Genomic DNA, 24052 nt, shown 5'->3' on the forward strand with positions numbered 1-24052 from the left:
AGGTTTGTTGCAGTACCTACCTCAGTCCCTCAGACTATCTGTTAAATTCATGCTTGAACTCTCTGCTTTTGATAAGTGAATTAAATTCCTTAGCCCTTTCGCTTTATCAACCAGTCGGTTTTATTATAGTGCTTAAACCTAAACACATTGCAGACAATAAAAGTTTGCTGATATCTGAAGAAGAAAAAAATGTGTATGGAGCAGGTAGAATTTCCTCTTGGGCAGGTTCAATCATTATAGATATCCAACAGCCTTATTGAGCTGGCCCTAGGGGATGTTTCATTTGGGAAGACAATTTAAAGAGGGAGTTTTATGGCTGGCACTCAAAGAATTTATTTTTTGAAGAAAAGCTACAGTAAGCCGTTACAGTGTGAGGAACTTCAGCCTTTGTTCATTTCCCTATTAAGATGCAGTGGATGCTTTAATGATGTATGCTGCATGGGCTGCCTCAAACAGGGGACTTACATGGTTTCAAATTTATTTTTATTTATTTATTTAAATTTTTAGAAAATGTTAAGGCACATATTCTAGATGCTTTTCTTAGGAATGACAATTTGTTTAGAATAGCAACTGAATTATGTGTTGCCTTGACTATATTTATTTATATTTATTTATTTTGTATTTGTTTACTGGGAAAGTCCAGCTCGACATGCGTCCTTTTTCAGTGGAGGCTCGGGAGAAAAGTTCCAGTGTGATACAGTAACAAAGTATTAAAAAAGTATTAAAAAATAATAATAACTTAAAACTTATAAAGTACATAAAAAATATAAGGCATTAATGTAGTACATTAACAATGTGCAGTGGTGGTGCTGATGTAGTGTTGTCACCTCACAGTTAGACGTTGCCCGTTCGATTCTCAGTTAGAGCGTCTTCTGTGTGGTGACATGCGTGAATGAGCGTTCCTTCACTGAAGGTTGTGCGTTAGGCCTGGCAAGCCAATACGTAAAAATCTACTGCCAATCATTAGTGGACCAGAGTTCTGCTGTGGCGACCCCTAACCGGGAAAAGCCGAAAGACACAAACATTGATACATTAAACAATGTGCAGCGGTAGCATTGTTGCCTCACAGCAAGAGGTTCTGCCATTCAATTCTTGGCTGGAGTGTGGGGAATGCCTTCTGTGTGGAGTCTGCTTGCCCTCCCCATGGTTGGGTGGGCGTTCGAAAGACATGCGTAAATGGGTGTGCCTTAGTTGAAGGTTGAACGTCAAGCTGGCACCTCGGCTTTCTACTGCCAATCATTAGCAGACCGGTGTTCCACTGTGGCGACCCCTAACCAGGAAAAGTCGAAAGACAACATCGATACATTAAACAATAGGAACTGTAGTAGCAGCATATTATACCTCATGTAAATTTATAGCTACATGAGGTATAATGTAATAACATATTATACCTCATGTAACTTTACTAGAAAAACATTGTAGAATTATGACTGCAATTAACCAAATGAGTCACAATTCAGTTCTTAATTATTCAATGAATTTTAATAACTCTTAAGAGACCTTTTTTTAGAAAGCAACAGAGACCTTAGTAACAAAAATGAAGACAAAATTCCAGTCCTGACAATATAAATCAGAATAATTGCTACTTTCCTTTCAACCATTACGGTTCCACTTTATAAAGAAAATATCCTAAATTATAGCCTTCCTTTATAGCAGACTACACCAAATAGGGGAATGCTATAAATAATTTTCAAAGACTATGCAGCAGTTTTTCAGATGTCACACCAGCGCTTCACAACTGCAATGGACATTCTTCCGTCCAATGTTGTGGTTACTACTAAAGCAAAACAGTGGGTTCCACTTCACCAACAGGGCGATGAGTTTCTCTTCATTGTTTGGGACAGTACTCAAATGATGACAAGAAATGGAGGCTTGTGTTAAACCTGCCGGATCTAAACAGGTTCATCCTAGCAATAAAGTTTCACATGCTAACACCGACTGCTTTCTCTAAGACAGCACTTATGAATGCCAACGTCGAAAATGGAAGGAGCATAGCTGTAGTGATGTCATTCCTATTGGGCACGTGCCCACCCAGATTATTTATTATTTATTTATTTTTAACCCCCTTTTTAAATTAAAATAATGCCTTTAGGAGCCCATTTACTCAGATAAAACGCTCAACAAACATAATCATGAATCTGAATGCTGCAAGACTAAGTGGGGAAAAAAACAATTACTTGAAATCATCTTTTCCCTATCTGCCTGGGCTTTTAGTTACTTCAGAAACACCAATAGGTGTGTACAGTGTCTCTGAAATTTGAATAAATTCCCTGTTGGCTCTGTTCTGAATTCAAGTATCAGGGTGCAAGTTGGCTGCCATGTGGTCTTATAAACTTTAAAACAGGTAGGCTTTAATAGCACACAGGACAAGATTATTGTTAGGGTTACCTCTCATGCAAGACAGTCATTATTTGAGAAGTTATGTACTGTGAAAAAAACATGACAAATATGAGGAATGTCCAGCGATTTTAGAACATTTTAAAACAATCCTCAGTTACCAGTTATACTTGCATAAAAAACATATTTTGTATCTGAAACACCTTAATATTATATGAAACAACAGCAGCAGCTCAAATTCTATAAGGGTAAGTTTTTATTGTTTTATCTTCGTAAAAAAAGTGTAGTCTAGCAATTTGCATTGGATGCGGGTATGCCTTTTTTTATTTTTCAAAGATGCACCACCCAGAATGTGAAATAGCAAACTTTGCTCTCTCCTCTCCTATCCCATCTCATGAATAAACTGCCTGACTGACAATGCTGGTGATGTGTTTGCATTAAATTAATAAATAATACATAATCACATAAGATGCCTCTGACATTATGTAAGAGTTTGTTAGCAGATAAAAATGTTATTATATTTCATTTTAGAAAAGTTAACAGAAAATAAATGTACTCAGTAAACACTGTTAATAACAGTACAAGTGAACAGAGCAACCAATGTCTCTGACATTATTTATAGATCCATTCCTACATCTAAATGTGCCCAGTAAACACTGTCAAAGTAAAAAAAAAATCACATTTTTAACATTCCATTCTGCACAACAGCATTAGCACCTTGGACGTTTCTGACATTTAACAAATATAGTTTACCATTCAGAAGCACCTCAGATACCTTTGGCAATAGCACGTTATTGCCAGTGGACTCTGATCTTTGTAGAAATGGGAGCATGATAAGCACACTATGTTAAGCTGAATGTGTCTGATGTTATTTTGCACAAAGAAATTTAAGTTCTTTTTTTTTAAACTGAAATAGTTTCTTGCTTTTCTTAAGTTTTTTTTTTTTTGCAATTAGTTAGTGCATAATAGAATTGGGTAACCAGGAATATTGTATATTTTTTTAAACTTTGGGTGATGTGATAATACATATTTTGTCCACTATATATTATTTTCACCTGTTCTACTCTGCATTCAGAAAAAGATATTTTAGTGCATAACTGTAGTCCTAGGCAGCTATTGGTATCTTGTGAGCATGCAGTCATTTCCTTAATTTGTCAGCAGTCACTGTCAGTCATTGAAGTCATGCCCAAACCACACCCAAATGTGTGCTAAAAGATTGGGGTGGTGCAGTTGTGATAAATATTTTTCCCTGGAAAAGCTTGCATTTGGTCCTGTATACCATTTAAAAAGAGTCAACCATAAATTCTGTGTGACTGTATGAAAAAAAGAACTATAGTACTGTGGCTGTTATTGTTGTTATAACTACTATTGGGACTGTTTTACTATACCTACCCCCTTAGCTTGTATAGACTTAACTTAAAGAATTTCAGAAACGATGCCCTATACTTTCTCTGAGTCTGTGTGACCTCAGAGGTAGTATATTTATAATTTAAGGATATGAGGGCAATCCCCTTACATGGGAAGATACAGGAGGGCTTGCCTTAGTGCAGAAAACAGTTTTATATTATTGTATTATACGTATTCCTATACCTTTCTTAGTAAGTTGTATGCTTGGTAACCTTCTAAGGTTTCTGCAGAACAGTTATAATTAAAACCATATTTTTCAGAACAGAGTTGGGTGGAGTAGATATAAAAAAAACTTTGCCTTATTTTTTAAATCACAGTCAGACATCTGAGGTGTACACAGTCAACATAAGGTAGTATAATTGCTAGACATGAGGATGACTTCATGGATCACTTTGCTGTCATTTGCTCAAGTTAAATAGTCATTAATCTGGTGGTGCTGCAGTAGTGTAGTGTGTTTTATGTGAGTCAAGATGGAATACTTTTCTGTAGCTGACATATGAAACAGCTAAAATAAATTAAGTGGCAATTTAGTTTGTTTATTGTTATTGCAGTCAGACATCTTAAGGGCACACAGTTAATACAATGTAATTATAAATGCTGGATTTGAGTGGAAAACATTCATAAAAATGACTGTCCCTTCTTCCATTTGCTCAGGTTAAATAGCAATTAATCTGGGCCTGCTGCGCTAGTGTGGTGTGCATCTGTATGGAGCAAGTTGTAATACTTCACTGTGTGCTTGTGTGTGTGTCCGCACATGTGTGCGTGAGTCCACATGCAGGTGTGAAGCAGAGCTGAAGTAAATTACATGTCCATTAATTTATTTTATTGCAACCAGACGAAACATACACAGCCAATACAAAGTAGCTATAATGGCTAGATTAGGGGGTGGGAAATGTTTGTGAATAAATTTGCTGTCCCTGTTGTAATTTGCTCAAGCTAAGCAGTTATTAATCAGATTTTATAGCACTACCGTAATCTGCATTTGTGTAATACAAGTTGAAATACTTTATTGTTGGTCCTTTTGTGTGAAACAACACTGAAATAAATTATGGATGCCATTTTTTATTTTATTACAGACATCTTAGATGTACACAGTTAAAAACAAACAAAGAGGACCCAGACAGCGGTAAACCCAGTCACAGTTGTAATGAAAACTGTCAAAACCAACAAAAAACAGACTGAAGAATACAAGCCAAAAATTTTGTTTGATACAAAGATTTTGAAAGTACCCTTCATCAGTTTAAACTACAAAAATGTTAAAACCATCTCATTAAATAGCATAATTGCAATCACATGACACAGTCTTCCACCATTAAAGCTAATTACCAGTTAACTATTTAAATAAAAGCATTCATTCATATAAACATTTTAAAAGCATATATATATATATATATATATATATATATATATATATATATATATTTATAAAAATGTATTATTTTAACATCTTCTATTTGTGTTTTAAAACAGGTTTTAAACTAACAGCAGCATTAATACCTGGTTCAATATCAGCGTGTAAATGTATTATTCACTCATACTACTTCATCTCTAATAAGTTATTACTATTACCTCCTCTTAATTTTTTTTCCTACTATTTCTATGACCCTATACATAAATTCATGTTCTTATCCACATTCCATAACAACTTTTGCCAGTGTATTACTATTAATATTTCTTTTTATATCTGAACAATGTTCAGTGATTCTATCCTTTAACCTTCTACTACATTTGCCAACATAACATTTTCAGAGTTTTTTATATGTAGCTAAATAAACAATATTCAAAGCTGTGCATAGTGCAAACTTATTAAAAAAAATCTCCGCTGGAGCAATTATGGCAGGGAAATGTACCACATTTTTAACTAATCTCATATTTTTATAACACAAACATTGTTTTAAGTTTGAACAAGTCTTATAAGCAAACTCACGTCTACTACCAATAATATCCCTGAGTTCAGGCAGTGCTTCTAGAATGCCCCAGTTATTAAATACAACATTTTTAACAGAACTAGTTCTCCTATTAAAAGTGGTGGTATAACACAATAAACCATTTTCCTAACATGAACAGGGGTATTACCATTGTTTGTAAAATATGGTTTTACCAAATCTTTTCTTTCACTTATAATTTCACTCCTGTGAGCACTCAAGAAGTTACTATCATATCCCATTTGTTGAAAATGTTTTATAATAGCATCCATTTGTTCATTACAAGTACCATAATCAGTGCTCAATTTGCTGACTCAGCATTTGACTCTTATCAATAATTTTAAATACATGATTAGTGTGCATACTTTTTCGATGCAGATACATATTTGCACTAAACTTATTCTTAAAAACTTGTATTGATGACATTACTTTCTGTCATAATTTAGCATCTAAGAAGCATATTTTATGTTTAGAGAAGTTCAAAGAGAACTTCAAAAAGTCAGTATTATTCAGAAACTCAATAAACTTAAGTAACTGATCCTCAGTACCTTCCCAAACAAGAAAAATGTCATCCACAAATCACTTAAAAAGGAGGCATAATGTTTAGATACAGAAGGAGCATTAAATACAAACTACTTTCCCCACTGTTTTAGCGCAATATTAGCATATGTATTTGCCACAGGGGTTCCCATCACCACCCCTGATAAAGATGATATTAACTAACACTAGTTCCAATAATTCACATAAGGTTTCAATTTCCCTGCCATTTAAAGCACTATGTTCACATAAGAAAACCCTTATGACATCAATGCCATAGTTATTTGGAATCATAGTAAACAATGGCTTAATATCTAACATTACAAACAAGAAATATCCAGGTTGTCTATTACTATGCCATTCAGACAACTTATTTAGAAAGTCACCTGTATCACGAATATAACTCATAACATTGTTAAGATATTTACTTATAATATATTTTGTAAATAAAAGGAAATAGACTCAGTCACCCAACCTCGGCCAGATACTATTGGTCTCATTGGGGTATGATGTAAATCCTTGTGGATTTTTGGTAGGCTATAGAGTATTGGGGTGACAGGACATGATATATTGAAATAATTAAAAAGATCAAGTGAGATATCATTATTAATTTGTAATTCATAAATAGACATATTCATCTGTTGTATGTATTTAGAAACATCAGAACTATTAATCTTCTTGAAAGTTGTTTCCTCTTGCAAAAATTCCTTCATAAAATTTTGTTTATTTTTATTCATAATTGCAATTGTACCCTCTCATCAGTTTGTTTAATTACAATTTCATTGTTTTTCTGCGATTTCTATAAAGCATCAAACTCTTGCTGTGTCAAATTATACAGCTTTGAGGCATCTGAGTTAATATATAGTTCCCTAAGTTGTTTTTCACAATTATTATAAAAAGCATTGATAAATCGGGTGACTATTGGGTAACAAGTACTGATCTTTTTGCACTCCTGAGTTTTATCTAGAACTGCATCTTATAAATCAACTTCAGATTCCAATTTCTCACAAATACTTTCAAATCAGTTATTGCTTCAACAATTGTATCCATTGTGGCAGGAATAAACTTAAGACCTTTACATAATAAGGAAATATTAGCAGATGTTAAAGCCATATCATATAAATTAATAACAAGTTGTCTATTATTCACAAACTGTTCATTATTCAAGGAGGATTCACAGACCTGCTCCTCTTTTGTGGTCCTTTGTAAGTTTGTACTCCTCATTTTCCTCCTTTTCTTCATATGTCTGCAAACCACTTCTCTACTTTCTCTGGCAATTGCGCTATGATAGCCACTAATACAGATGAATAAGCAGCTTGAATGTTACTATGAGGGACAGTCATTGTAGATGAACTAGATGCCATAACCACACCAGAAGACTCAGTGTTTAAGGAACCAGAAATAGCATTATGATTCAGTGCAGTACTTGCTTCCAGTAATGTAATTACATCTAATGTATCTAACTTCCCTCCTGATTTGGCTCTTGTTAAGCTCATATTAGCAGTTCCTTTTGCTTTTGTTATTTTAGCTTTTGGCCAAGAAAAGATATTTCCAGTTTTAAAATCATTAATGTCATGTACAGGTTCGCGTCACTTAATAATTTCAAGTCTGCGCTCATACTCATATATTCTGTCTAGCATTTGACAATAAAAATGCATATACTCTTTAAAACAAGACATATTTACAAGTTTAGAGTCCATTTGACAAATCTCTTCTTTTAACTCATTTTCTACTTTCTTAGAAAACAAGTTAATCCATTCCATATAATCAATACTCAACTTTAGTGTAAGCTCCTCCCACCTCTTAAGGAACTTAGGATAAGTATTTGCATATGATGGTATTTTTAAAATCCTTAGCCCTCAAGGGACAATGCCAGGCTTCAGATATGCAGAAAACCTCAGGCGTTGCCATTGAAAATATTTAAATAGTTAACTGGTAATCAAATTAATTAAAAATAATAAGTTAATTGTTAAAAAAATGTGATACATTTCCCTGCCATAATTGCTCCACCTGTAACTATATATTAGCACAGATAGAATTCTTTCATGCTATGACTAAGCGGAGATTTGTTTTTATTAAGTTTGCACTATTCACAACTTTGAATATTGTTTATTTAGCCACATGTAAAAAATGTGATAAATTTTACGTTGGCAAAAGTAGTAGAAGGTTAAAGGATAAAATTACTGAACATTGTTCTGATATACGAAGAAATATTAATACTAATGCATTGGCAAAACATGTTATGGAGTGTGGATCAGAACATGAATTTATGTATGGGGTCATAGAAATAGAAAATAAAATTTAGAGGAGGTGATAGTAATAATTTATTAGAGATGAAGGAGTATGAGGGGATAATACGTTTACAAGCTGATACTGAACCAGGTATTAATGCTGCTGTAAGTTTAAAACCTGTTTTAAAACATAAACAGAAGATGTTGAAATGATAATATATTTTTTATAAATTTATGTATATATATATATATATATATATATATATATATATATATATATATATATATATATATATATATATATATATATATAGTGGAAGGCTGTGTCATGTGATTGCAATTATGCTATTTAATGAGATGGTTTTAACATTTTTGTAGTTTACACTGATGAAGGTACTTCCTGAAAGCTTTGTATCTAATAAAATGTTTGGTTTGTGTACTTCAGTCCATTTTTGTTGGCTATGTACACAGTTAACAAAGTGGCTATAATTGCTGGGTATGGGGTCTGTCTGTGGATGTAAATAACTGTCTATGCCTCTGATTAAATTAAGCAGTGACTAAGCTGGCTTTGCACCAGTAGTAAGTATTTATGTAAAGAGAGTTGGAATATTGTTCTGTGATGGTTGTTTGCTTATCTAATACAAAATAGGGGTGCAGTACTGTGATGCAATTATTTGTTATCACAGTTAGACTTCCGAGGTGTTGACAGTTAAAGTGGATCTAAATGCTGCTGGGTGTGAGGCTGTCTGAGAATGAACATAAACGACCTAGCTGTTATTGATCAAGTTTAAGCAGTCATTACCTTGGCTTTACAGGACAAACATGCTGCACATTATGTAGATATGTGTATGAGTGCATGTGGGAGGGAGGGTGCAATGTATCCAAGAGTAACAAGTTGGCCATAACTTATTTCATTTTCCATCATAGTCATTTAATGTATACAATACTGATATCTGACTGTGACAGTCTGAGTGGGATGTGTCTGAAAGCGACTGATCAATGGCACAGTGGAGCAGCCAATAGTAATACATCCGACAGTGCTTCATCCTCTGATTCAGGTCTCAGTTGGGATTTTTTCTATGTGGAGTCCACATATCTTACCTTTATCTGGGTGGGTTTTATCCAAGTGCTCTGGTTTCCTCCAACACACCAAGGAAATACTGGAAGGTGAAATGGCATATGTATGTATATATTGTACAGCCATCCATCCATGCATCCATCCATTCATCCATCCATCCATCCATCCACAACCCCTTTTCCCATTTTGCCTATGGGGTTGGGGTTTCAGTTCCAACAGTGACCATCATCTACAGCCAAGGTTTACACCATCAGGTGGCTAGCCCTGTTCATCTTCACTTGCATTTATTTATTAAGTTGTATTCATGTAGTAAGTTATTTTGTTGTTTTTAATAAGGTTTTAGGTCATGTGATTAACAGATCCTCATCAATTGTTCAGCATTATTTGATGGCATGAGTATTTAATGTGTGATTGGCTCAGGTGTAAACATGCTTTGAAGAAATTTCTGGAAATAAAAAATACTGAAAGCCCTCAACTGTACAAAATATTACAGATGTGTCTTCCATGTGGTTTAGTGGTTAATTTGTCTAGTGTTTTATGAACTAGCACATCTTCTGTTTTGAATTTCATTCCTCTTATTTGGCTGTAGGGAAGTGTATATAAATGATACCACAGCACAATTTTTCATTCATAGCTGTTATTATATTGTGTGGGAGGTTGTACACACACATGTGCATTTTGTAATAGACCTTGCTTCTCAGGGTTAGTGAAAGAATAATATCACCAATTTTAGCTGTGGGTGCACACAGTTTTGGGGGCTTATAGATAATGCTTGGTTAGCAATAAAAATAACATTTAACTAATTGCCTTTCAAAAATAAGACATAAAATGCATCACAGAACATGTAGATCATCAGTGCTTAGTGGGGCTTTGTGGCTCCCAAACCTTCAGTTGCATAAGGGAATTTTGACCTAGGGTTAGTAGAGGGCCCCATCTTCAGACTATGCTCTAGGCCCTACCTAGTGTAATAGCCCATTCTCCAGGTTTTGCACATTTTCTGTGAGTCTCTAACTTACAGTTCAGATTTTCACCCTCCTACCAACTTGAACAAACCTTCCTCAATCTGACTTGTTGCCCAATAATTTAATCATTATTAAAGTATTTGACAACAGCAAGTCAGTTTGCTGCTTTAACTGATATTGTCCACTGACCCAACAGACACTGACAGTGGGCTTGTGTGGGAGATGTAGTTCAGAGTAAGTAAAAGCCATGGAATCTGACACTTACGAGCATTGCATCTTCCATGGTATACTGAGCTCAGCGGACACAGAGGCATAGAACAGAAAGTGGAGAATAGCACGTCACTATGCAGGTACAGTGCTTCAAACCCCACACATAATGCACAGATACATTGCTTATCTGAATAAACTAGGAGCAGCAGTGCGTTCACTTTATAATATGGATGGAACTAGCTCAGCGGAGAAGATGATTTAATTTATCACTGACTTTGCATTTGCTATTTGAACTATTTTTGTGCCTTATGACACTGTACTGTTAGGATTAGATTTTTGAACTCAATGTATGTTCTGAAGGACAGTATTGTCTTTTTGTTTAACAATTATAAAAGTTGCAACACACTGCATGTTACTTCTGATCTTGGTCACCTAGGTCATAGGCAGACTTATGAAACATAGTCTAATATTCACACATGCTTTCCACTTGCTAAGTAAACTCATTTATGTTATATGTATCATCCTTATTTAGCAGAAAGTGCAGAGAAAGAGGGAACATGAGAGACAGTGACAGACATTGATACCTGATTCACTTTTTTAAGAAGTCAATGAAGCACATTACGTGGTAGATGTCTGTAATGTCAGATAACTGGTTTCATTATTTCTGCTTTTGTTGGTGGGTATAGTATTTATGCCCTTTTTCATATGCTGGTGATCAAAAGCAATGTGGTGCCTGTCTTAGAGTTTTTATTTTTTTGGACCTTCAAGTATATTATTTCAGTTAGCCTTTGGTTACTGGAATGTATTGTCTTACTTATTTCATGTAGTGTTTATTATTCACAAACACACACACGAGTGCGAGAGCAAGCATCATATTTCTGTTCTGTGAATTCCTAGATATGCAGTGGAAATATCTAATACACATGCAGCAAATGTTTCAGCCAGCTACCATTGTTGATTTTATAAAGTCTACAAAGTCTTCCTAGAATATATATTACTTAGAGGATTATAATTGGGTCACTGATAATAACCTGCTTATTATGTGGTGAAGACACGGATACCAAGAAATTCACCTTGATAACAAAGAGAATACATAATTAAAGGTTATGACTTCAGACCCAATCATAACTCTTTGTAGTACATGGGGCTTTTTCGAGGTTTGCCAAAAAGACAGTGTAACTTAGTCTCTTGTGTTTACACTCACCTTGCTGTGCTTCTCATCTGTCCAGATTTCCACAGAATGTCCAGATTTTTGCCTCATATGTTTGGTCTATCCTTCATAAAATCTTTGGTTTTCAGACAAATCTCAGAGGATTGAAGTCACTAAATAATGACATACATTTGAGTTTCAGACTTCTTATTCTTCAGAAAATGCAGGTAAAGACAACATCCTATTACTCTTTCTGCTTTGTAGGTTTATAACAGGAAGTCATGAATACATAACCAGTATGGACAGCAGGCAGAAACAAATCTACTTTTTTATTCTGCCACTGGTTTTGCTGGTCTTGCACTATAGTAGCACTTACACTGATTTGTGTTGTTCTGAATTTCTGAGTCTAAGTACCATGCACCATGCACTACAAACTTGTAATGCATACCTAGAGGGGCTAGGGTGTACTTAGATATTTAGTTATTTATTTGTTTGTTTGTTAGCCGGGTATGTGCTTTGTTCAAAAGACCCTTTTCAGGCACATAGATATTGGAAGAGTTTCACTATACTCCTCTGTTGGAAGTGTTTCACTGTACTCCTCTGTTGGAAGTGTTTCACTGCACTCCTCTGTTGGAAGTGTTTCATTGCACTCTGCACTCCTCTGTTGGAAGTGTTTCACTGTACTCCTCTGTTGGAAGTGTTTCACTATACTCCTCTGTTGGAAGTGTTTCACTGTACTCCTCTGTTGGAAGTGTTTCACTGTACTCCTCTGTCTACACATTACTCTGTCTAATGCTTACCTTGTCATAGACATAAGTATACCTGCATACATGTTGTTGTCTGTCTTTCGGCTTTTCCCGGTTAGGGGTTGCCACAGTGGAACTACAGTCCGCTAATGATTGGCAGTAGATTTTAATGAACGCCGAGGTGCCAGCTCGACATCCAACCTTCAACGAAGGCACGCCCGTTTACGCACATCTTTCAAACACCCATCCAACCATGGGGAGGACATGCAGACTCCACACAGAAGGCACTTCCTGCACTCCAGCCGAGAACTGAACAGGAGAACCTCTTGCTGTGAGGCAACAATGCTACCGCTGCACCACTATTGCTCCTATACCTGCATACATGTAGATATTTCAAGCACAGGCACCAATGCCCTTCTAGCCTGCCAATATTCAAAATAGTTGTTCCCATAAAAAGTGTCAAGGCTGTTCTTAACATGTATAAATTAGTGCTTTCTATATTGTAATTTGATAGCCTATTCCATGCATCAGCTACTCTCTTAGAGAACCAAGTAGTACATGTCTCATTCCTATGGAATCTTTTACATAGGCTGTCTGGCAATTTTCTACTACTTTTTAATGACCCCAAACATTCCCAGATGTAGTTGCCTCTAAATGCCCTATGTACCTGAATAAGATCTCCTCCTAAATATCTATATGAGACACTGTACAGGTTCAGATATTTTAGTCTTTTATAATAGCTTAAATTCTTACATTCATAGATGCCCTTGGTATATTTTCGCTGTACTCTTTCCAGTTTATTCATGTGTCTTTTCTTATAACATTTCCGTATTGTTATTCCATACTCAAGTTTGGGTCTAATGTAAATAACAAACAAGGAATTTATCATTTCTGATGTCATAAACTTTATAAATCTTTTATGCAATCTATAGTTCTATAGCTATCATTAACCAATTGGTTGATATGATTAGAAAAATTCAAAGCTGAATCTACCCATATACCCAGGCCCTTAAATGAATCTACAGCTGAAGTCACTGTGTGCTGTATTAAATCTTCTCCTTTCAATTTATGTCTCCTAAATCTCATATACTTATATTTTGATGTATTTATCAGCATATTATTCTCCTGTGAACAAATGGTCAATTGAGTTAAATACGTTTGCAGGGATGCCCAATCTGTAACACATATATTCAATCTACCCCTTTTCAAGTCATCTGCATATAGAATGTAGAACACCTTGGATGAAAAAGATAGATCTGAAATATACAACTTAAACAAGTATGGGCATAACTGCTCCACAAACTCTAGCACACGGCAACAATATAACAAGCAGAGAGGCAGGAATGAATAAGAAAAGCCGCTCGACCAACGACACAAGAATTTATTGTAGTACAAAATGTTAAGCGCTTTCAACTGTTAAATCCAGTCTTCTTCAGAACACTCAAGTGAAGAGAGAATTCAGTATAAATACGCTGATAGCTTAATTACTGGCAAAAAACGCACCAAAATTCTAAAAGCAACAAAACATAATTGTCGTGTTTAAAGTACAAAATAAAAGAATGAATGAATACATATATACAAAACATATATAAAATTCATATATAATTATACAAATAAATAAATAAACAATTTACTATGGTATTAATTATCAAATATTTACCAAATTATACATGCATTGTATACGATGATTTTTTATAAGATGATATTTTATCATAATGTATTGGATTATATATGAATTTTATATATGTTTTGTATATATGTATTCATTCATTCTTTTATTTTGTACTTTAAACAAGACAATTATGTTTTGTTGCTTTTAGAATATCAGCTATACTGAATTCTCTCTTCACTTGTGTGTTCTGAAGAAGACTGGATTTAACAGTTGAAAGCGCTTAACATTTTGTACTACAATAAATTCTTGTGTCGTTGGTCGAGCGGCTTTTCTTATTCATTCCTGCCTCTCTGCTTGTTGAAGTATGGGCATAAGATAGAGTCCTGTGGGACAGCCTGACTGTAATCTTGAATTTCACCTCTCCAATTGCTGTATAATACTTGCCATGTGCTATTTGTAAGCCATGCAGCTATTCATCTTATCGAGGGCACATCAATACCTAGTTGTTTGAATATACTGATATATGTTTTGGGTATGACCCTATCAAATGCTGCAGTTACATCTATGTAAATTACATCACAGCACAATTTTTTTCATTCATAGCTGTTGTTATATTGTTATAGAACATCATGTTGCAGGTGGTAATAGATCTGTTTTCACATATACATGCTGATATATGGTATCAAGCCCTACCTTTCCAATCCTGATGATAATTTATCTTATATAACCTTCTCCATTATTTTTCCACAATATGAAAGTAGATTTATAGATCTGTACAACACTGGGTTTGTCCTACTTCTCTTTCCCTTAAAGACAGGTTTAACAAGCTCATGTTTCCAATCTTGAGGAATCTCCCCATATTTGTACTACCTAGTAAATAATAGATATACTGGTACTATAAATTCATGCCAAAGTGTTCTCAGGTCATTATTACTCATTTTATCTCATCCATGTGCTTTGTTTGGATCCAGTTTGTGTAGTTCGTTTTCAGTGTAATCTATTTTTTTACTTTTTTTCAATATAATCTAATTTGGTTTCAGTATCTGAGGTTACCTGGATGTCACTAGGATAATTTATCAACCCCTTTGTGGAGCCAAACTGCTTTGTGTAAGATTTTGTAAATATATCTATAATCTGTTGTGTCCAAGAATACAATTTTGAACCTATACACAGTTTATCAATTTGTATGTATTTACTCCTACCACATTATATATATATATATATATATATATATATATATATATATATATATATATATATATAAATCAATAAAATAGTTTCCTAGTATGCTTAATATCTTTATATATATTTTCTTCAAAATTTTCTTGCGCTTGTCTCACACTGTGTTTATTTTGTCTGTCCAGTTTGTTTAGTTCTGTTTTCAAATTAGTTGTTTGGCCTCTTTTCCATTTCTTATATTTTACATCTTTCATTTTAAGTAAGTATCTTGTTCTTATGGAAGTGTATCATCATGAAGTTGTGTGCCTAGATTCTGATGTTAAACAGTTTTTTTAATTTTTGCATTCAAACAATTTCTCTTTCAAAACCTTTCACTTTCCTTCTGCAGTTAGTCCATTGAACACCTCACTCCAATTAGTTTTACATAGTGACTGCTTTACTTCCAGATAATCTGTAATTAACCTTCTGTGCATTGGTTTAGATTTCAGTTTGGCAGAATTATCTAGCAACAAATTAACCTTTATAACCCCATGTTCAGTGCACATCAACGGTGGTAAAACTTAATCTGAAGTAACAGTAATTTCTTTAGGAACACAAACATTGTCTAGTATGTTCTGTTCCCTTGTAGGTTTTTTTACACTCTGAAGCAGTTGTTCCTGAGCATACATTGTGAATAATGTCCTTACTAATGTTGTTGAATCAATATTATTCCAGTCTGAGTCTGATAAATTTAAGTCCCCAGCTAATCTTATTCTTCTGTCATGTGGTTCATGCAAGAAATGTATGAATTCCTCTAAGTCATTAGCACTTGACTTTGGTGGTTTATATAGTCCAACAATTGTTATATTTTCCATGGTTGTCTTTATTGTAATAGTTACACAATCAACAGTATTGGTGTTATGACTGAACATGTCATAATCACAATCTTTAATTCCACTTCCGCCTGATTTTTTGTTAGAATGTCTGTTACAGTAAAACAAATTTATGCCCTGATAGAACTGGTTTCCAGTCATTGTTCTTCAGCCATGTTTCACAAACAATAACAATATCAATCCTGTGGGAATGTCGCAAATATTCCAATAAAAAATATCATTAATTCTGCTAACACTAACAACCATCAGAGATGTGTAAAATGTTGCTGGCTATGCACTGTTAAATGTTTGACCTTGCAAAAATCCTGACTTTTGTTTGCCAAATATTGCAAAATATCTGCTACAAAAATTCTCTTCCCTAATCTTGACAAGTGTACACCATCTTGTCTAAACATGTATGCCCAAAATTAGGTTTGGATGCTCTACACATTTCCGTTTTTTTTAAATGGGATATTTTTTCATGTAGGTATTTACCCCTAAATAGTGTCATTCATGGTGACTTGATTCTGTTTTCTGTATGGGATTTGTGAAAAATACATCCTTACATCTGTACAAGCTTGTGGATGAGATCATTTGTACCAACTTGAATAAAAACAGATCCATACTTCCAAACATTAAGGTGTTCTAAGGCCTTTCTGACATCCTCTTTTTGCTCCTGGAAAGCATAATATTATTCAATGTTCATTATCTTCTTTGCAAGTATAAGTATCACTTCCTCTAATAACTGAATGTCCAATGACAAGAATATTTTTTCCGACCAGATCTGATGAATCTTCATCTTCTAATTCAGTAATATCTGATTGTCCATTGTTACACAGGACTGAACTTCATCACCATTAGTCTTAGTAATCTTACCATTTTCATTGCTTATTACATTTGCAGATGTGCAGTTCTCATCCAGCTTGTACATCCACACCTTGAGCTATGTTGTCAACTTCTGACTTTCTCTTCTTTTTTCTTGCAGTAATGTTTTTTTTCTTTTCTTATAATAATGTTATTCAATCTTTCAAAATTCAGTATCGATTTCTTCTCTTTCATCTATCCCTTGCCTGTTTTTTTCTGCATTCTCATTTGTAAAAATGATGTATTTTTCTGTAGACTGAAGGTTTTCTAGTAGAAAATTTTATCATTCTCTATAATTTGTGTGTTACATAACAGAAAAGTGCCCTTTTGAGTATGTATTCTCTTTGCTTTATAGACATTAATCAATTTATTTTTCCTCCTTGGTATTTGTTGGGAACTTCTTCCTTTTTTTATTTTCCTATATACACTCTGAATTCTCAGATTCCTGAATACTTGTATCCAGAATTTCTAAGCTGTCAGTGGTGTTATCTTGTTTAATAGGGGGTGAGTGATCTTTACTGACAACAGACACTTCCTTTCCTAAATGTGTTCTATTTGCTCTTTGCCTAACATTATTTATGTGGCTGTGTGTGTGTGTGTGTGTGTGTGTGTGTGTGTGTGTGTGTGTGTGTGTGTGTGTGTGTGTGTGTGTCTGTGTTTATATAAGTATGTATATCCAGCATACACTCACACCCACACCGAGCCACTTACAAATTGTCAGATACATACACATATACTAAGAGCCATGTACAAACTCTTTCTGTCACACACACTCACTGACACACAGTCTCAAAAAACACTATTGCCTTCCCCGCAAGTGACCCTATTAAAGACTCCTCAGACCACAGGCAAAAATTGCAAAAAAAAAAAAAAAAAAAATGTTCAGATATGCATGTTTTCAGGAATGTGTGTTTACTAATTTATCATTGCATCAGAAATATAATTCATATAATCAGAAATATAATTCATATAACCTTCTCCATTGAAAAGACTTTTTTGGACACTGGATTTAAGCTTGATACCCCAAATTTAAACTCACCTCATGCAGTGACAAATGCTATCTGAAGATAAAGTTGCATGTGTGAGTGCATAAGCCTGTGCATGCAGTCTTTAAATCTGAAATCATCATCTAAGTGCAGTGTAGAAAAGCATCATGTCACACTATTTTAGAAAGTTTACTGGAAATTTTCAAAGTTTTTCAGACAGATGGACTTATATTTCCGAATCCTAGGTAACACCAATAGGCTTACATGACATTTTGGATGGCCTAGTTTTTGTCATCTAGTTGACTATAAACTTTGTGCCATTCAGTCCACAATAAACATACACATTTGTAATTTTTTCAGGTTAACACACTCTGACAGGTTCTTATGAAATCATATTTACAAATACTTCTGAAAACTGATATTTCTGTTATTTTAGATGTAGATCAGAAAACATTTTTGACACATGCCAAGTAACATGTCCAGACATATAAGATGCTGTCATCTTGTTTCCATTAGTGCTGTTTCCTTATACAGTGTGTTTTACAAAGCTGAATACGTATTTCTCTTAAATGGAAAGTTTTATAATGTATTCAAGCAATGTACTGGCACTCATAGCACGCCATGAAATGACAAAAAAAAAATAATAATAATAAAAAATAAGAACAAAACACAGGAGAAAAGCAGATGTTGAGCATTACTCTTCATCTTTAAAGTTGTTTTTGTGCAGGGGGTATTTTGAACCCCCCTGATGTGGGGGGAGTAAGTCCTCCTCACCCCCATATATATATATATATATATATATATATATATATATATATATATATATATATATGGAAGTGCTACAGAATCCTGAAAGACCAAAATCCTGAGACCAAAATTTCGAAAGTTCAAAATACTGAAAACTCAAAATCCTGAAAACACACAGGATATCAAGACTTACTATATTCCAGCACAAGTACATACAGAAACATATTACCCTTCAACTATATGCAGGGGGGCAAGCCCCTCTGCACCCCCCACACCCCCTGCTACTTTTATTTATTTATTATTTATTTTACATTTGTTGACCAGGCTAGTCTAACTGGATATATGTCCATTTTCAGTAGAGGCCCGGGGAGATAAGCTCCAAGACATGGTCCAATACAATAATACAAGTACAAACAAATAAAAAATAAGAAATAAAATCAAATATTCTAGTAAAAATAGCAATTTTCCTAGTACGTAAAAAAAATACATCAACAATGATAACGTGTATTACAGCATAGAGGTTGTAACAGGATGTAGCACTGAGGTAAAATGTCATAAACAGTGCAAATTAAAAGAATGGAGACAGCAATGCAGGTTAAGTCAGAGGTAGATAAAAGGAAAAAAAATCATAGAAAAAAGAAAAAAAATCATCAGCAATTGTAACATGTGAATTACAGCATAAAGGTTAAGCAGGATCTAACACTGAGGTCCTGCACCATAAAATAGTGCTATTTTTAAGTATGGAGACATAATACAGGTTAAGTCAGAAATAAACAAAAAGGAAGTTAGATGTGTAGTTTTGTAGCAAAGGATTTGCTTAAGAAAAGGTATATAAATAGGATAGAAATAATGAAAAAAGGTAGATCAGAAAAATATAATAAGACGGGAAATGAAGTAGAGGATAGTAAGCACTGGATAGGCAAGTTAGTAGAGGTAGATGACTAGTCTGGTTTGGAGCAGCGGCATAGCCAGTATGTTTTGAGGAGACGTTTAATTCTGTTTTTAAAGAGAGATAGAGAGGCAAGTGAGGAGAGGTCATTAAGGAGAAGATTCCAGGATTTACCTACAGTATTAGAGAAGAGAGAATCCCCATCTCTGTTATTAGGTTTTGAGGTGTGGATATGAAGTTGGTGAGATGATTGTAAGGACTTTAGATTTTTATAGGGGGTGATGAGGGTAGTTAAACTTGGAGTATTAGAAAGTTTGTATAGGATGTTGTGGGCAATGGTTAGTTGGTGAAATTTAATCTGGTGTCGAAGTTCTAACCATCCTAGCTGTTTTAAATTTATACAATGATGGGTTCGGAATGGGTTGCCTGTAGCAAATCGTGCAATGTTATTATAGGATATTTCCAATTTGCTGAGGTTATACTTGGAGAGATTAGTAAAGATGGGTGAGGCATAAAGGAGTGTAGAGATCAAATGGGTGTGGGTGATAGTAGTTTTAGCAGTAGGGGAAAGGAAGGGTTTAATCCTATAGAGACTGCCAATTTTTTTATTGACAATCTTTATAGTATTATTGATGTGGATGTCGAAGTTCAGATTATTGTCGATGGTGACACCTAGTAGTTTGGTGGTAGAGTCAGAAGATATTATAGTACCATTGATAGATGTCACTGAGAATAGAAGAGGAGAGGACTTCAGAGTAGGAGTGAAGAGAAGGAATTTGGTTTTCTTTGGGTTCAAAAGAAGGCAATGCTGAGTGAACTATTGTTCAACTATGTTGAATACTTTTTGGGTGAGAGCGTGAAGGTCATGGGAGGATGTAGCTGAACATAATAGTGTGGAGTCATCAGCATATTGTATGCACATGGCTTGTGGAATAGCTAGATGAAGGTCATTAGTAAATATGGAGAAAAGAAGGGGTCCAAGTATGGAACCCTGAGGGACACCTAAGGTAATGGGTAAATGCTTCATTACACTTAGTGCAATCTTGGAGTTGATATATTTAAGTAGCAGGGTGCGTGTGTGTGTGTGTGTGTGTGTGTGTGTGTGTGTGTGTGTGTGTGTGTGTGTGTGTGGGAGGGGGGGCAGCCCCACACATGGGGGGGTGCAGGTGGGGCTGGCACCCCTGCTTATACTTGGAGAACAGTAATATGGTTTGTATTTTATTTGTTTCTGTATGTACTTGTGCTGGAATATAGTAAATCTTGGTATCCTGTGTGTTTTCAGGATTTTGAGTTTTTAATATTTTGAGTTTTCAGTATTTTGAACTTTCGAGATTTTGGTCTCAGGATTTTGGGCTTTCAGGATTCTGTAGCGCATTTACATATATTTAGTATTTGTAAGGCTGCATTTTTAGTAATTTAATCTAGGTTTTGTGGAACTGGTGCTACCGAGTTGCGGAATTTCAAATTGTTACCAGTTTGGTGAAATTCTGGTCAGACTGGCCATCAGAAATTGACAAACTGCAACATTTGTAGAACAATTGCTTTACAATAAGTGCATAGCTATCAGTTATTTTCAGACTAACTAATCAGAAGGCTATCGAAAACTTAAATATTCAGTGTTCAGATCACTTCAGGCTAAAAGGAATATGTATTTGTAAGTAAAATAATAGTTTATTTTATATGTTATGACATAAAAATGACATTAAAGCATTTTATAATTACAATTCAAGATACTGATACTCTGCTGCCCTTGAAGGTAGGAGTGCACTGTAAGACATTTTACAGATGACCATGTCAACAGCCTGAACAATAAAGCGCACGAGAATTCAAATTGTCCAAAATTCTCATAAGTTCTATAAATCACAGCTTTAAGTGGATTATAAATGTTGGTTATTATAATCCTTCCCCCAGCCAATATCTACTGCTGTCTTTTTCCGCTCTTCTAGCACCATTGAAGCCCATTTAGCAGCCATTATTATTACTCCTCTTTTTCCTTTGTCCCTGATATTCTGCTGAATGTCCACCCCCAAATCCATTTTTTGTTTTGAAATTTGCATGCTCATTTCTCTCCAAAATGTGTTTCCTGCAACATTGCTATTTGCACCCTGCATTTCATGATATAATGCAATACTCTGCTTTTTTGTCTGTACCTATAAGGCCACTTTCATTCCATGATGATGAAAGCTATTTCTCCCACATGTTGTACATGACAGCTCTTTTGAATGTACATTTCCACATTAATGTTTCACAGTCTGATTTCTTTGATTTCTTATGCAGCTGCTGCTTTTCATCTCCATTTGAACCTGTCATATTTTAAGGTGGTTTGCTTCAATGAAAACTGAAACAAAAATCTGATTACATTTTCAGACCCCCCATCCTCTTTTATCTTACTACAAATGCACAAAATTATGTTCATTTACTACAAAAAAAGTTTATTCCTCCAGCTAGGAACAGTTATTTCAAATCAACAGCTGCACCCACAGGACTTGCTTTTTATGCATCTTTATTGAATTATCACTTAAATGGGCAGCCACGGTGGTTCAGCAGTTAGCGTTGCTGCCTCACAGCAAGAGGTTCTCCGGTTCAATCCTTGGCTGGGGTGCCTTCTGGGCTGAGTCTGCATGTCCTCCCTGTGGTCGCGTGCGTTTCCTCCAGGTGCTCCGGTTTCCTCCCACATCCCAAAGACATGCTGTAGGTGGATTGGACACTCTAAATTGGTCCTAGGCATGAGTGCATACATGTGTGTGCCTTCTGTGGAAGGTTGGGCGCCGGGCTGGCAACTCAACACCGTAAAACTCCATTGCAAATCATGAGCAGTCAGGTGATCTGCTGTGGCAACACCTAACCGGGAAAAGCCGAAAGACGAAGAAGTCATTTACATGCAACAATTGAAAACAGGCAAAAGCAATGAATAGTTTTGTGACAGTCCTTCTGAATATAGTTATTACTTAAGAGGTTAATATTACCTGAAGCTATAAAGACTAGGGCTGTTTAAGGGAAAAAAAAACTTAATGCCCCCATGTGCACAGATTGTAGTTGGATCAACTTACTCTGCATGACCCCCCATTTTGTTACTGCATGGAGGAATTTAATGATGTCACTACACTGTGGCCAGAGAAACAGAAAATAAAGCCCTGTTTACTGTCTTTTTACAAGCACTGCTTTGTGTATCACCTACACAGATCAAAAGGTTGAAAAATACTTTGCTTTAAAGTGCACTCCACTGCATCTACAACTCCATGGGTTCTGGGGTACTGGTGGCCCCCAGACTACTAGTCTACTTTAATTACTTCCTACAGCAAGTTTTTAACAATATTTCTGAGAGGGTAGTCCCCAGAAGACCTCCAGATGCGGGCATTTTGTGCTCACTCAAACTTTCTAGCTGCATGATGTCCCTGCTTTCTTGCACATCTAAATATGTACATCATACAGCAAATGTATTCAGGGCCAAGACAGGCTCACTTTTAAGAGAAAGAGTATTTATCTTATGTCCACCTTCTCTCTCTTTGTTTCCTGAAGTTATAGTGTATCTCATTATTCTCACAGAATGGCTAACACTGGCTATGTTCACTAGTTAGATGGCATGACACCTTATGCTAGCAAAACAGCTTTTTAGTTTCCTGGAGATCATACTGAAAATATTCAGGATACTCATGATAACATTTTGTCTCCTGGAAAAGTTAAACAAGATCTGTGTGTGCATGAATCAGATGTCTTTCTTCCCTCTACCTTGGTTTCATGGTTCCTGTCCTGTTGTGTTTATTTGTCTCATATGTACAGCTGCCCTTGTGGAATGTTCATTGGCTCCTGATAAATGTGCGGAGTCAAGCCACAATTTTTTTTATAACAGTATCTTCTAGGTCTCCCAGTATTAGCAAGGCAATGAATGCTGGGGGCTCAGTTATACACCCTTAATGAGGGAGATGCCATCTACCCTCCAGTATTGTCTCACATAGTGATGATGGATTCCTCACATTGTGGAAGTAGAGCTCATCTACTTAAATGTGGATATTTAAACATCCACGGAGCACACTTATGAAACAAAATGTTGGTTGTAAAAGTAGCACTGAAGGGGATCCTCAAGAGAAGTTTGCAGCCAGGTGCCCTTAAAATAAAAACAGTCAGTATGACTGTTATATAATATACCAGCAAATAAAGTGGAGTTCATCCTTGTCTCTTGTGCAAGACAACAGTTAATATAATATGTAGGAATGGGCAGTGAAATGTCAGATTACTCTTCAGGCTATTTACCTATCAGGATGACAAAACATCTTGGGTATAACTACAAATGATAAGGTAATTTTTTCTTAAGAAAATATATCCTTGTGAAACTTCTGAAGT

At 35.1% G+C, this 24052-nt stretch overlaps 1 protein-coding gene across 1 annotated transcript in view; it reads left to right on the forward strand.

Annotated features, from left to right (window-relative positions):
• The window catches only part of GCK (glucokinase), a 564210-nt gene that overhangs the window by 12770 nt on the left and 527388 nt on the right, over positions 1-24052 (forward strand). The gene's annotated exons all lie outside the window — the stretch shown is intronic.

Source organism: Protopterus annectens, chromosome 9.part0 (genome assembly GCF_019279795.1).
Source record: "Protopterus annectens isolate FY-2018-M chromosome 9.part0, PAN1.0, whole genome shotgun sequence".
NCBI lineage: Eukaryota > Metazoa > Chordata > Ceratodontiformes > Protopteridae > Protopterus > Protopterus annectens.